An 11,766-nucleotide genomic window follows, 5' to 3' on the forward strand; every position below is an offset into this window, starting at 1 on the left:
CCTTTTTATTTTCTTTTATTATTGTTTTCTTATTAGCATTACAGACACGGCAACAAGAGATGATGTCATGTACGCGACCGGATTTTTCTGAGGGCCTTCCACGAGTAGCACCTGCGATATGAAGATAGTATCTGCTTTTACGGCGAAAATTCCTTGAGAACCTTCATGGTGGAGACAAAGTAGCAGGATTCTCTTGCGGGTTGTTCTCGGAACCTGCTAGTAAAGTAGTTGTGGGATGTGCAATTATGAGCAGCTCCTTGAAAAAAAAAAAAAAAAAGAGCTGTCCGGAAGGTGTGCAAGACAACTTAATAGCAGAAAAGCTAACTATTCTTGGCAACTCATACAATTCTATATCCAGCCGTAGGTCTTTATTTATTCATTATTTTTTTTTCAAAGTTTCAAATTATTCATTTAATATAAACGTAATTAGGTATTGTCCCAGTCAGTTATTGGCTTGGTGCTTTAAACCCATGACGTCAATAGACAGGCAGTCAGACTTTTTGCTTTCGGACATGATCTTCAACCAACAGGCAACAAACGTAGCAATCTTACTCGTTCCATTCACAAGGTCAGGGAAGCTAAAGTCAAGTCGTCATGGCCACTGCTCCCCGATGCATGCTAACAACGTCCACATTCTGACGCCACGCCTTCCTCCCCGCGGTGGTTGGTGGCGGCAGATCTGCGTCCACCATTGTCTGCTTTGTGTGTCTTGTCTTGTCGGAAGTCTCCCAGATCGTTTATGCCTGAATGCTCTCATCAAACGGTGTTCATAAAACTTTGTTCCAGTTCCTTGAGCGCACGTTCAAACAAACAGCGCCACGTTGCCTTGATTCAATGAGTGTTATCTTCTCAAGCTTCACCATGTAACTCATACTACGCTTTTCATACTGTTTAGTGTACATAAACCAGGAATGGCAGGGAATTCACACGTCTTGGATGAGTAATGGCGAAAAATGTTCTGATATATGAAAAACCGACAGAAATATGTAATGCTAGAGCTGTCTCTCCTCTGTGTGTGTGTGTGTGTGTGTGTGTGTGTGGTAGAGGAACGAGGCTTGGGAGTCGTGAGGCGAAGCAGGTAAAGCAAGAAGCATAAACAAATGAATTATTGTATAATCATAGACGAGCACAAAGAGGCAAAAACAACATACCACCAGACGGAAGGGCACAGTTCAAGGACACACACACACACACACACACACACACACACACACACACACACACACACACACACACACACACACACACACACACACACACACACACACACACACACACACACACACACACACACACACACACACACACACACAGTGTAGTGGCGTATACTTCTTTACACTTGTTCGCTGATGACGCGTTGTCAAGATATTTCGCTTTTCAAATGGTGCTTCGTATCTGTGTGTGTGTGTGTGTGTGTGTGTGTGTGTGTGTGTGTGTGTGTGTGTGTGTTTATGGGAAATGGATACATGTGTGTTGTGGGAACAGGTAAGATATTAAAGCGAGATATTTTTTTTGTGTGGACGCGGAGGCAACAAAGGACGGCCAATAATGAAATGCTCCGTGCAGGCTGCCTCAAATTTATGGTTTGTAATAAAGGTGAAGTGGACTTTTGGGGCGCGCGCCGATCCATCAGTGAGCCTCGGCTCTGGAGTGGCGGACCAGCCTTGATCCACTCAGCCACGCAGCCCCTCGCCGCCGTAATTAGCCCGATGTCAGGTGTTTTTTAGAGGGAGAAATTTATGATGCAGGAGGTCATAATTAATGATAATATTCGCTGCTCCTAAAAATGGTGTGAGTAAGTACAGGTTGATTAAATTCTACAGCGTGATGAGCTCCTCCTTTTTCAAGCAAGGATTTAGGAGGTCATTGTATATCATGTTCGTGAATTTTTTTTTTATTTATTTATTATTATTATTTATTTTATTTATTTTTTTAATTTAAGCCTTTACCTGCAGATGTGATGCTCTGCTTGAAGGAATGTAGGCAGAGCTGTGATGGTTGAACGCCGCGCCAGTGTGGTACGTAAGTAGCGCTGTCTTCCCCCTCTGTTGCGGATTTCTTGTCTTGTCACGGTCAGTAAAGTGATCTTGTGGAATTTTAGGTGACCTCGAGACAGCGATTATAAGAAGGAAGTGTTCTGGTAGTGAAGACCCTCTTGTGCCTGTAGTTTCACTTTTTGCGTTCTGAAATCATGTACGGCTGTCCATGTAAAATTAGGGTAACACTGTCATCTGCAGTTAAAGGGGTATGTCAAGGTAAAGTCCCTAATTGTCTGTCAGTTGCAGGCGGCAGACACGTATTTAAGCACAAAACAGCTAACTGGACAATGCCGTGGGGAGTGAACAAATTTCCAACTTAGCATGGTTATTTCAACATTCCAAATTTATACATTTCATGAAACCTCATGAAATGTATAAATGGCCGCAGTGGTGGCGTTCACTAGTCATTCCTCGTCTCTTCTCAGGCTTTTTACACCACTCCGGGTCTCCTTAACTTTCCCCACTTCTAACTTCCTGTGACATCGAGTTAATTCACCATAAAGGTAAATCCATTTTTATTTTACTTTGTATATTCTTTTGTACACTAATAATTTCCCTTCTGTAATAAGTTTTGTACAGTCTGTGCATCCCTGTTGCTAATCAAGGTATGGGCCGTTGCCATGCTCTGGACAGCATTTACATTAAAGGCTCTACCTTGTATTGCGGTGTTCAGATTAGATAGCCGCAGTCCATTTCTTGATTAATGAACCTGTACAGTATATACATGAACCAGTTTGAAAGTTATAGGATGAACATCTCCACAAAAAGTAAATGAATAAATAATGATAAAATAAAATAAATGAATAAATAAGTAATAATGCAGGATACTCTTATCAACTTGCGCTACGACCAAATTAGGAAGCGAATAGACAGCAGGCAGAGGCAGCAGCGGTACACGTCGCCAAGACTTGCGCCCCGCAGACTCTCCCTGGTGGTGTGCTTTGCGGTGCCCGGCAAGTTATTCACATTGACACACGAGTTGCCAGTTTTTTTTTTTTTTTCCTAATCTAGAAATAAACTAAAATATAAATTTCATATAAAAAGAAGAATTTAAGCTATGTATCCATACACCTGGCTGAGATCCTCCTTAAAAGCAGCTGATACTTGGGAATAAAATGCAAAGGTTCTTAGTCTTCTCGGTCCGTCCTTTTCAGTCGCCTCTTACAAACACGGAATGGGGCGGCAGCACTTTTCTAACGCGCCCACAGACTGTGCCGCCAGACCATGTTGTCCTTTTGCAGGGAAAAAAAAATGATGAGTCTTCGACCTCGCCAGGATTCGAACCTGGAATCTTCTGATCCGTAGTCAGACGCGTTATCCGTTGCGCCACGAGGCCTGAAGGTACCTCGTGAAATTCTAAAATAGATTCGACAAGACAAAGTTTTGCTGAAGAAAATATAATTGGAGAGACGAGATATTTTAGATAAGGAAAAAATCTCAGCGATAGCATATTTTCACTAAGCGAGAGAGAGAGGGAGAGTGAGATCTACGTCATATAACACCACATGATTGTGAGCTCATCGTAGCATTGAGGTAAAAAGTGAAAAAAAAAAAAATAAAATACCGCTGAAGGAATCGAGGGAGAAGCGCGAGAGTGTGTGTCGAAATACACCGAGACAAAACACAAGTGAGATCCCCTGTGTTGGGAAATTCAAAAGCAGAAGGGAAGGATGTCGTGAGAAAGCAACGGTGCGTCTCGGTGGGAGGTTTATTTCACAGGTTTTTTTCATGAGAGGTTGGAGGTTGTAATGGCGTGAGTACAGTGTGCTGCTGGGGGTGTTGTCGGCCAGCGCTTGGCAGGGCGCCACACCCTCCACCTGACACACCTGTTGGCCTATTCCTGAGGCTGCCCACGCTCGGTGGTCGCCCAGTGGGTGGGACCAAACACTCGCCGTGCATCCATCAGCCCGTCACTGAAGCATTTCCTTCCCCTGCCATCTACTGAATTTATGTGGCGTTAAGAATTGTAATTTTCACTCGACATTGTGATTAGCCACGGGGTCCATTTTAACCCTTGAGTGAGAAAAATTGTAGGTGTGTAAGAAAGTAAAAATAAATCTTTTCGCTAATTAGAAAATAATTCCTTACAGTGCTTCCAGTATTTGTGAATATAATGAGATATAATGTGTTTGTGCTGCGTGTGATTGACACCCTTCAGTTCCCACCACTATGTATCAGGAATTCAGGTTAACGTCACACTAATTAGCTCACGCTCAGCCTGGAACAGTTTTGATCAGATAACACATTATACCTGTGGCGGATGTGACTCATTAGCGGATGAGAAAGGTGCGCCGGAAATTCCATTATTCTGCATACATGCCGGAAATCAGATTGGCGCGTCCCTCCTCGCCTACACGTGTTGTGCGTCAGAGGCGCGTCACTTGCAAGGTGCAGGAACCACTGGCGAATGCCGTCCTCGTCTTCACAAGTTCCTTGGCAACGCTCACACCTTCTGGCCTCTTGTCCAGTCTCCGAATCATTCATGTAATACAGATGTAACCATAACAGGCCTCGCTCCACATTGTCTTTCACAGGCCTGCTTCTTGAAAATCATGCAATTCATTGAATTATTTTTAAGTTCTTAATCGTTTATGCTTATGATACCCTTACCGCCATGGAGGCATCTCAGCACCACTCAGAATGTGTCCATACACACCTGTTTTCTTCTGTCAAACGTCTGTACCAACCTGGGAAAACTTAATTGCCATGGAAGCATCTCACCGACATGGAAAAAGTAAATCTATACATGCTTGTTCTCGCTTTATAAACACCTCAACTTACCTGTGAGAGATTAAGCTCCATTTATGTAATTCATCACTAACGTATAATACTACATGATCAAAGACCTGTTCTGTATGCCCTGCCTGTGCAAATCACAAAATGAAACTTTTTTCGAAGAGCTATACCAGTCTCAACAGTGTACAATTTTTTTTTGTGTGTGTTTTCTTGTTTTGTAGGACAATAGGATCGTAGAAAATTGGGAGATTGTACATTGCAGTTGGTGATGTTATATTAAGCTTTATAAGGTGAGAAAACCCGCAAGCGTAGTAGTGTATTTAAACAGTGAAATACATGAAGTTAACCGAAAAAAAAAAAAAATCACTTTATGCAGAGTAAGACAGACGTACGTAACAATAATCGAGAAGTTAATTTAAACATCAAAACAGAATAATTGTTAGTTGATCGAAGGTTAAGGAAAACAAGCAGCACCTCATTCTGTTATCTACAAAGCCACAGTTTTGTTTACGAAGATCAAACCTGAAGAAGCGTCGCCAGAAAAGTCCCGGGATGAGATGCGTCCGTCTGCCTTCCTGTGGACACGATCCTTTCTCGCTCAGCTCGATCACATTTCCCTCTTATGTGTTTCCTGTCCCCTCGTCCTCCCTCTCCACTCCCTCCTCCCCTCCACTCTCTCCATGGCGTCCCTCTTTGCCATTCCTGCCATTCTCAAGCCCTCGCTCTTCCTTTTTCCCTCTCTGTTTTGTTTCTTCCCTTTCTATCTTGTGTCTTTCTCCACTTCGCTCTCCGTGTCACTTTTTTTTTACACTCTCTTTCTCTCTGTCTCTCCTATTTCTTGGAACCACCTCGTCCATCATTTCATCTTCCTCTTCATTTCACATCGTTTCCTCCTTCCCTTATCTTTTCTCTCATCTTTTCGCTCCAAACTCAAAAAACGAGATTTATTTGATTTTTTTTCCCTTTTCGTCATCTTTTCTTCTAACTTCTTTCCTTAACTTCTTCTTCTCGCCCTCCTTTCTGTGACCTATCAATTTTTCATCCCATCTTCTTTCATTCCATTTTTTTTTTCAGTTTCCTTTATTAACCTTTGACTCCACAACGTTTTTAGTCATAATTTTCTCTTATCCTTCTCCTCTCATCTGCCTTCATATTATTTTTTTTTCAACTTCTTTTCTTTTCTTTATTTTGTTTTTTTATCCTTCCTCTTATTGCCCTACCTTCTTCTATTCGTATTCCTCCTCTATCATTCTTCTCTCCTGCTCCTTCATCCCCAATTTTTATGGCTTCTTTTCACCCTTTTATTCCACGGTCATATTCATTTCTCATAATTCCTATCGTCCCTCGTCCCCTATTACAGATCACCACTCTCTTCCTCCTCCTCCTCCTCCTCCTCGTCCCATCCCCGTCACATCACGACCGCCGCCCCTCGCACCGTCTGGCATCCGGTACAGCGGGAAACGGGCCTGGAATGTAAACAATCTAATTACCACATTCCCAGCGTCACGGCCTGGAAGCTGGACTCTTTTTTCTCTCGCCTCTACCCTCCTATCTCTCTCTCTCTCTCTCTCTCTCTCTCTCTCTCTCTCTCTCTCTCTCTCTCTCTCTCTCTCTCTCTCTCTCTCTCTCTCTCTCTCTCTCTCTCTCTCTCTCTCTCTCTCTCTCTCTCTCTCTCTCTCATAGTGTTAACCCTTTCAAAACCAAGCATTTTTTTTTCCAGCGTTTTTATTTATTTATTTTTTATACTTTATTAGTTTTATTTACCAATAGAAAATAAAAGGAGTAAAGAGGGATTTTAACGCTTTTATTTGTTTACCTGCACGTAAAAGGGGGTCAGTAGAGAGCAATTAAGGTGTTATCGAAAAAAGTTCCGTTAGGGAATCTCTTTTTAAAAATAGTGAACGCTTTTCCCCCACACACAAATAATAATGTAACTCAGCCCCAGGAAAACTGACAAAAATCTTTAGGCTTAGCGCCACCGTCCCTCGCCATTAATATGATGATAATGTGATTTTTTTTTCCTTTTTTAGGGAGAGGGAGGGAAAGGGGAGAGATGTCCTTCAAGCTATTCTTCCCTGAAAAGTTTTGTTTGAAAGTTATTCACGCGTGCGAGAGAGAGAGAGAGAGAGAGAGAGAGAGAGAGAGAGAGAGAGAGAGAGAGAGAGAGAGAGAGAGAGAGAGAGAGAGAGAGAGAGAGAGAGGCTTTATGATATTGAATATACTCGTATGGAACATCCCTCATGACTTTAGTTCATCTACTTCCATTAATGCTGTTTTTTTTTCTTTTCATTTGTTTTAGTACTTTTCAACCTAACTACATAGATCCGTTCCTTGTGATTTTCTTCATTTCATTCTTACCTGACATTTTTCAGAGAGAGGGAGAAAGTTTCTCTCTCTCTCTCTCTCTCTCTCTCTCTCTCTCTCTCTCTCTCTCTCTCTCTCTCTCTCTCTCTCTCTCTCTCTTTCTTTCTTTCTTTCTCTCTTCTTTTTAATCTTCATCCACCCCCTCCTCCGTTTCCTGCAATTTGTGCGTTTCATAGCGAGAGGAGCCCCGCTGATCCTTTCCGTGCGACAAAGCTCAGCACCGCCTCTCAGCAGCCCACAGTGTGTCTGGTGCTGATAGTTGTCCGCACCTCTCTTCCCCTTCCGTCATTCCGGCACAATCTCCCCTCCATTTTCTCTGGCCTCCCCTCCCTTCGCTTCGCTTCCCTCGTCTCTCAGTCTTCGTATATTGTGTTCTTAAGTCCCCTCTTTCCTCTTTGAATCTCATTTCGCCTTCCCTCTCTACTCTCTTTGTCTCTCTTCACTAGTCTTCCTCCGGTATCACAGCTCCCCTCATCTTTCTCTCTCTGTCTTTCAACCCTTCCTCGAATTTCTAACCCAATCGTCTGGTTTACCTTAATTCCTCCCTTTACCTTCATCATTACTTTATCTCTTTCCTCTGTCTTTCCCTCTCTCCCTTTCATCTTCCCTATTCAGTTCGCTCCTCGTGTCTCTCTCCCTTACTCTCCTCCCTTCGGCCCCGAGGCGCTACCCTTGCAAGACAGACAAACAGACAGCCAGAGTTACGATAACATCCGCCCTTCGTTAGGCTCACGGGGTCTCACAGCTCAGTGCCCATTACTACGTGTCTTCCCTTCAGCAGTGTGCCCCGTGGCGTATATTCTTACCCTAAAGGCTTCTCTTAGTATGTGGACTTGAGTGTTTGTGTTTGGACGTGGAGGGTATCACTGGCATTGCTTGTTAGGTTAGGTTATGGATGGCTAGGTTAGGTTAAGTTAGGTCTGTTAGTATGTGGGCTCAGGAACTTGTTCTAGGTTAGGTTAGAGTTGGTTAGGTTAGTTTAGGTTAAGTTAGGTTAGATTAGGTTAGAATTAGGTTTTTAGGTTAGGTTAGAGTTGGTTAGTTTAGGTTAGGTTTCAGTTCTAAAGATCCCTGTTAACTATTAGCATGCCTTTTTTGTTTTGTTTTGTTTTTAAGGAACGTGGCGTATGAGGAGTGGTGTTAATCTCATGTATTAGGTCAGGTTAAGTTAGATGAAATTATGTTAGGTTAGACTTCCGTTCCAGAGGTTACGTTCAAGTTTAATTTCCAAAAGTCTCCGTGAACTGTTAGTACGTCCACCTATCGGCGTGTGTTCGAGAAGGGAGGGTGGACTGGGTGTCACTTGTTCATGAGTCGCTGTAGGCCTTTTTCCAGTCGGCCCCGCAGTGGTGAGTGGCTGGGTGGGTGGCTTGCGGGGCGGTGCGGGCAGGGGGTGGGAGGGGGAGGGACACTGGCAGGCCCTCACTCGGTACCGCCAGCGTCAGGGTCTCGCACTAATTGGCTGTGATGTTTTTGTCCCCCTCCCTCTTCCTCTCTCTCTCTCTCTCTCTCTCTCTCTCTCTCTCTCTCTCTCTCTCTCTCTCTCTCTCTCTCTCGTCATCGTTCTCCTTTTCCACGTTTTTCTCCTGTTTCTCTTCTATCTAATCATCCTGTTTGTGTTTCTTCTCTTTTGTCTCTTTCTGCTTTTCTTTCTGATCACTACCTCTCCCTACTTTGTTGTTGTTGTTGTTGTTGTTTTTCCTCCTCCTCCCCCTCCTCCTCCTCCTTTCCATTACCACCACCACCATCACCACCACAAAAAAAAGAAAAAAAATCGTATAATAACCCAAGCAGGTGAATATTTTGCCAATACCTGCGCGGTGGCAATCAATAGTGAAGGAAGGAAGGAAGGAAGGAAGGGGCGGGTCATTCACCTGCTGCTGCCTTTCCTTCCTCTCGTGCCATCGTCGCCCTTGCATCTAATTTTGGAGATGTAATTAGTCCTGATGATACTTGACTTCCCTCCCTCCCTCCCTCCCTCCCCTTCCCTCCATCCATCCATCCCTTCTCTCCCTCCATCCTGCTGCACTCACCAGGGAAGACTGTCTCTGTGTGTGTGTGTGTGTGTGTGTGTGTGTGTGTGTGTGTGTGTGTGTGTGTGTGTGTGTGGACTCTAGAAGGTAGTTATAGATCAATACATATAAGGAAAGATTTTAAAATTTCTCTCTCTCTCTCTCTCTCTCTCTCTCTCTCTCTCTCTCTCTCTCTCTCTCTCTCTCTCTCTCTCTCTCTCTCTCTCTCTCTCTCTGTAAACCTCCCATACATTTTTAAGTATGCCAGAATCTTTAAATCAGAGCTTCAGGACATTCTCTCTCTCTCTCTCTCTCTCTCTCTCTCTCTCTCTCGCAGGAATAATGAGGCCCCTTACTATACACACTCCTAATGGTCGTCTCGCCAAGGGCCGGGACGGAGTTGAGCGCCTTGTGATGTAGTACAAATACCATTAAGTTTGGTCTCCTTGATGCCACCTAATCCTCCCTGTTACCTCCGCGTGAAGGGAGATTTGTGAACCCTGATTCTCTCTCTCTCTCTCTCTCTCTCTCTCTCTCTCTCTCTCTCTCTCTCTCTCTCTCTCTCTCTCTCTCTCTCTCTCTCTCTCTCTCTCTCTCTCTCTCTCTCTCTGTGTGTGTGTGTGTGTGTGTGTGTGTGTGTGTGTGTGTGTGTGTGTGTGTGTGTGTGTGTGTGTGTGTGTGTGTGTGTGTGTATTTCCTTCCTTCTCTCTTTTTTGTTGTTGGTGTTCAATTTTCAACGTAAGAATGTAATAATAATAATAATAATAATAATAATAATGCACTTTGTTGTTTGTTATTGTTATTACTGTTATTGTTATTGATGCTTTGTTGTTGTTTTTGTTGTTGTTGTTGTTGTTGTGACTTAGCACTATAATCACCACCACCACCAACACCACCACCACCTTTCATCCATTACCCTGTCTCACCAATAAATTTTCCTGAGATTCATCCTACCACTTAGCACACCTTTTCGCTTTTTCTTCGTCCTTTTCCTCTCCTCTTCCTCTTCTTCCTCCTCCTCCATTTTTAATAATACTAATGCGTGCTTTATTTTATTTATTTTTTCCTGGCCACGCTATTTTTACTTCTTTCAATCTTTTATTCTTTCCCTGGAACGCGTTATCTTTCTGTGTGTGTGTGTGTGTGTGTGTGTGTGTGTGTGTGTGTGTGTGTGTGTGTGTGTGTGTGTGTGTGTGTGTGTGTGTGTGTGTGTTCCCATCAGTGCTGCCAAAACCCAGTAATTACAGACCGCCTCAGGGGACCTCCAATACGTCTCTTGTTTTTATCATTTAATTTGGCGGGTCTATTTTCGTCCCTGCGTCTCATTATACCTGAGTCCTTCGTCTTTTTCTCTCATTTTTATTTTTATTTTTTCATCCCCCCACTCGTCTCCTTTTTTTTTTTTTCCGAGTAATATCTATTTTTTCTCTTTCTTTTTCCCTGGTTGTAATCTTGATTTTCTCTCTCTCTCTCTCTCTCTCTCTCTCTCTCTCTCTCTCTCTCTCTCTCTCTCTCTCTCTCTCTCTCTCTCTCTCTCTCTCTCTCTCTCTTGTGTTGTCTTCGTTTTGTCCATCAAGGTTACGTTTTGTGTGTGTGTGTGTGTGTGTGTGTGTGTGTGTGTGTGTGTGTGTGTGTGTGTGTGTGTGTGTGTGTGTGTGTGTGTGTGTGTGTGTGTGTGTGTGTGTGTGTGTGTGTGTGTGTGTTATATGACTCTCCTCCCTTTCACTCGTTATTCAATTCTCTCTTCTTTTTTTCTTTATCTCCCTCACTTTCCCTTTTTCTCCCTTTCCCTTTCCATTATCTCTATATCGAAGCTTTTCTCCCGATACGCCATTTACCTCTCTCTCTCTCTCTCTCTCTCTCTCTCTCTCTCTCTCTCTCTCTCTCTCTCTCTCTCTCTCTCTCTCTCTCTCTCTCTCTCTCTCTCTCTCTCTGTGTGTGTGTGTTTCTGTCTCTCTTCTCCCCTACCACCCTTTTCTCTCTCTTTCCCTTGTTTTGTGTGCTTCCCTCGCCTGCCTCTGTGTCTGTCTGTTACTGTGCCTGTCTGCCTGTCTGCCTGTCTGCCTGCCTGCCTTTACACCTCCCTTATTGATTGTTGCCACTTTTATTACAATATGTTCGTTTTAAAAAGCATCGATGTATATATATGTATAAAATTGTGTATAAATGTATATCTGGGTGTGTTTTCATTATTATTTGTTTGATAAAAGTTTTGGGAGGCTGTTCATTGTGTTTTTTGCGCTCTCTCTCTCTCTCTCTCTCTCTCTCTCTCTCTCTCTCTCTCTCTCTCTCTCTCTCTCTCTCTCTCTCTCTCTCTCTCTCTGATGCCTATCCCCCACCCTCCCACCCAGAGACTCACCCACCAGCCCTCGGCATCTCCCCCACTCTAACAAAACCCTTCCCCCACTTTCAATATTTTACACACAAACGAAGAAGGGGAGGGGGCAGGGAGGAGGGAGGCAGGCGGCGCTCTCCCTGCACACTCACTCCTAAGGCCCTGCAGAGGACGGGGGAAAAGAGCCCCTAAGGACGAGCGGCGAGGGGGCGAGGTGAGGGCGGATCAGCCTGCGAGGGTTACGGCGCAGTTCCCCGGCATATTAAGGGCTTGGGCGGGC

General features: G+C 43.9%; 1 non-coding gene across 1 annotated transcript; it reads right to left on the minus strand.

Moving 5' to 3' along the window:
- Positions 1-3,302: 3,302 nt before the first annotated feature.
- Positions 3,303-3,375, minus strand: Trnar-acg (transfer RNA arginine (anticodon ACG)). The gene has a single exon. It is a non-coding gene; the product is annotated as a tRNA-Arg (tRNA).
- Positions 3,376-11,766: the final 8,391 nt, after the last annotated feature.

This window comes from Scylla paramamosain, chromosome 2, assembly GCF_035594125.1.
Source record: "Scylla paramamosain isolate STU-SP2022 chromosome 2, ASM3559412v1, whole genome shotgun sequence".
Taxonomy (NCBI): Eukaryota; Metazoa; Arthropoda; class Malacostraca; order Decapoda; family Portunidae; genus Scylla; species Scylla paramamosain.